This window comes from Procambarus clarkii, chromosome 21, assembly GCF_040958095.1.
Source record: "Procambarus clarkii isolate CNS0578487 chromosome 21, FALCON_Pclarkii_2.0, whole genome shotgun sequence".
In the NCBI taxonomy this organism is placed as follows: Eukaryota; Metazoa; Arthropoda; class Malacostraca; order Decapoda; family Cambaridae; genus Procambarus; species Procambarus clarkii.
This window is the reverse complement of record NC_091170.1, coordinates 13,971,086-13,975,176: the sequence shown is the minus strand read 5'-3', so window position 1 is coordinate 13,975,176 and position 4,091 is coordinate 13,971,086.

Sequence of the window (4,091 nt, the reverse complement as noted above, 5' to 3'; positions counted from 1 at the left end):
AACCAAATTGAGAAGGGGAGAGGAGGTGATGGTGTTCCAGGAACCACATCAGACGAACGTTAACCATACGTTCAAAGAGTTTGCAGACACAACTTGTGAGAGCAATAGGGCGAAAGTCCTTAGGGGAAGTACCCAGAGACCCTGGTTTGCGAACAGGGAGGACAACGGCATCGAGCCAGTCCTCAGGGACTGACGACGACTCCCAGATCCGATTATACAGACTCAGTAAATACTGAGACGTGCTCGGAGGGAGATGGCGAAGCATCTCATAATGAATACCATCGGAGCCCGCCGCCGTAGAACCGCAGAGGGCCAGGGCAGAACGAAGTTCAGAGAGAGAGAAGGGATCATTATAGGGAAGCTGAAGATGAGTGCAGAAATCTAAAGGACGAGACTCAAGGACAGGTTTACGAAGAAGGAAAGATTGGGGAAGATGAAGACCAGAGCTAACAGAAGAAAAGTGGGAACCCAGTTCGGAAGCGACCTGCAACGGGTCCGCCACAAGAGTATCATGGAGGTGAAGGACCGGTGAAACATCGGGAACGAACTTACCCGCTATCTTGCGGATACGCTTCCAGATCTGGGCCAGAGGGGTTTCGGACGTAATTGTCGAGACATAAGATGCCCAACATTCACGTTTAGCCGTACGGATGGCCCTACGGGCCACCGCACTCGCTTTCCGAAAGAAAAGAAAAGAATCGGTCGTCTGCCTACGGCGGTGCTTCTTCCAGGCTGCACGCTTACAGCGGACAGCCCGAGCACAGTCCGCATTCCACCAGGGAACGCACTTCCGTGGACCCCGAGAGGAAGAGCGAGGAATAGAGCGGAGGGCAGCGTCGAAGACAGTGTCATGAAAAAGGAGGAGAGCGCGAGAGAGGGGCAGAAGGGAGAGGTCAGAGAGAGTAGCACTGAGGGAAAATAGGGTCCAGTCCGCCTTAGCAAACTGCCACCTAGGGAAAGAGAGGGAAGGGCGAAAAGAGAAAAAGGAAACAAGGATGGGGAAATGATCACTTCCATGGAGGTCATCAAGAACCTGCCATGTGAAATCTAAGTAAAGAGAAGAAGAGCAGAGAGAAAGATCAAGACAAGAAAGGGTACGAGTTCGAGAGTCCAAATGAGTGGGCTCACCAGAATTCAGAAGAGACAGGGAAGAAGAGAGGAGAAACGGCTCAAGGAGGCGACCCCGGGTATTCGTCAGAACGTCACCCCAAAGAGAATGACGACAATTGAAGTCACCCAGCAGGAGCACAGGCTCCGGCAAGGAGTCTAGGAGGTGTTTCAAATCAGGAAGAGAGAGCGGGACACTCGGGGGGAGATAAATGGAACAAACTGTGTACCATTTCCCCACAAAGATACGAGCAGCAGAACAATGGAGAGGCGAAGGAAAAAGTAAAGGAACAAAGGGAACATCAGCCCGAATCAAGAGAGCAGAAGAATTAGAAGCCCCAGCAATGGCTGGGGGGGGGGAGAGAAAGGAATAGCCACGAAAACGACCAGGACGAGCACCAAGCATCGGCTCCTGGAGACAGACACAAAGGGGCGAAAACCGCGAAACCAGAAGTTGGAGTTCGAGGAAATTGGCGTAATAACCTCGAACGTTCCATTGAAGAATGGACAACGACGAGAAGAGAAAGGACAAAAACAGAGAACAAGGAAGAAACAAAGGCGAAAGACCAACAGAGCACGTTAAAGAATATCAGGGTCAGGATCAGGGTCAGCAAAGTCAGGGTTAGGGGGCATGGGTAAACTGAGCAAAGACGGAGGGAAGGAAACGGGAGAACAGATCAGAGGTGGGCGGGCAGGGTCCGGAGGAGGAGGAGGAGGAGGAGGAGGAGACAACGGAGAGGAGCAGTCAAGGACAGCAGCAGGAAGAGGGGGAGTAGAAAGAGAGGAGCGCACCCCAGCAAGAGCAGCAACCGAAAGGGAAGCAGGGGCCAAAGAAACCTCCATAGCGGGAACAGGGGGCGCAAGCACTGAAACGGGAGTGGAAGGAGCAACAGAGCCAGAAGGAGGAGCTGAGGAAGAAAGCGAAGCCTTCTTACCCGCCGGGGAAGAGGAAGGAGAGGAGCCAGGCTTACGCTTCTGACTTAAAGAGACCGGCGTCCCAGCAACTACGTACCGGGCAACGGATTCCAGTGTCTCAACAGGAGAAGCCGAACGAGAGCACACACGACGGCCGTTAGGAGAGCGATGGACATCCGCCCGCACCGACAGGCGGCGGGGAGAGCCGATAGATGGAGGAAGAGGATGGGAAGGAGGATCGGAGGGGGACGAGGAAGGAGACACAGAAGACACGACAGACCGGGTAGAAGGAAGGGGAACCCCAGACAGAGGACCAGGAGGAGGATCCTTCGGGAGAGAACCCAAAGGGACAGAGGAGGGGGCAGTGGGCGCATCAGGGTCCAAGGCCTGGAAACGGTTGTGAGTCTGAGGAAGGCGGGTAAGAAGAGGAGAGGAAGAGCGCAACACGCGAGCATAAGAGATATTAGCATAAGGCGGGAGCCGGCGAACCTGGCGCCTCGCCTCAGGAAAAGATAAACGCTCCCGGTGCTTCAAGTTGAGGACGGCTGCCTCAAGCTTGTAATGGACACACGCACGGGAGAAGGCAGGATGGGCCTCACCGCAGTTGAGGCAACGAGCCTGGGGAGAAGCGCACTCCGACTTAGAGTGACCTTCGCCACCACACAAAGGACAGAGAGAGACAGTCCCGGAGCAGCGGAGGGCACCATGCCCAAACCTCCAGCACTTGTTGCAGAGCCGAGGAGAAGGAATGTACTCCTGGACAGAGCACCTGGCACCAGCAAGAATGACAGAGGGTGGAAGGGTCCTACCATCAAAGGTAATCTTCACAACCCGGAGGGGTTGACGGCGACTACCACGAGGGGGACGAGTAAACGTGTCCACCTGGAGAATAGAATGGCCCTGGGCAGCGAGGATATGTCGAATATCGTCGTGGCAGTCGCGTAGGTCCCGAACACCGGTCGCAACATGGGGCGGGAGCAAAATAGTGCCAACACTGGCATTCAACTGGACGTTCTTCGAGACCCGAACGGGGGTCTCGCCAAGGCAGGATAAGGCAGCCAAGCGGGAAGCAGCATCCTGAGAAGGAGCAGCAACGACACGCGTACCGAGACGAGTGGGGTTAAAAGTAATGGAGGCATCCACGGAATCAATGAGATGTCGATGAAGGGAGAAATCGTCAGGAGGCGCAGAATCAAGAGGGAGGAGATCAAAATATTTGGCCCACGAAGCGGGACCAAACAAGGCTTGATAGGTAGCAGAACTGGAAGGAATCGAGTGAGGGCGGCCGTGACGAGAACGGCGGTGAGAACCCCCAGAGAGAGAGGGGTTAAAAGGCGCAGTAGTAACAACTAGAGAAGGAGCTGCGCCAGGGGACGAGGTAGTCACCACTGGGGGCTTGGGGCTCGACCCAACCACAGAGGAGGGAGGGGAGCCAGGGGAAGGAGTCAGAGAGGCCAAAGGAGGAGCAAGGTCGGGGCCCAATGCAGCGGAGGCTACAGAGCCCGGTCTTCCAATACGGACCGACTCGGGGGCTTGGTCGCCCACCCCACGAGCCTGAAAAGGTAAGCCGGAAACAGCCGAAACAGGGGTTATCATCTTGACGAAATTACGAATTCACTCACGAATGTGCCCCCACACCCACCATGGAGCCACAATTAGAGGCAGGACACCCAACAAGAAGCTATCGCCGATCTTGTCGGGGCCTCCTAGGGGTGCGTCGTGAGTATACGCCCCACAAACGCCACCTTAAGAAACCGACAGTCCGTCGAGATCGGGTTCAGTGACGAAGTGGGGATTGACAATAAAAGGTTCCCCTCGCTCTCGACGTCGGGTACCGCAGTTCTACGGGTGCAAGAGTATGCCTCCTCAAGCACCCGGGCGTCAAAGTAGAAGGAGTCCAAGGGAAGAACCAGAACGAGCAAAAGGTCGGCAGGAAACGGCAAGCAGATAGGAGAAGAGGGGGGAGAAAAACGAAACGGAAGGAAAAGGAAAAGATGCCCAGCAGAATTGGAGAGGACGGCAGCAGGAGCATAAGGCTAGAAAAGGACAGAGGACTGTCCCAAGGAGCA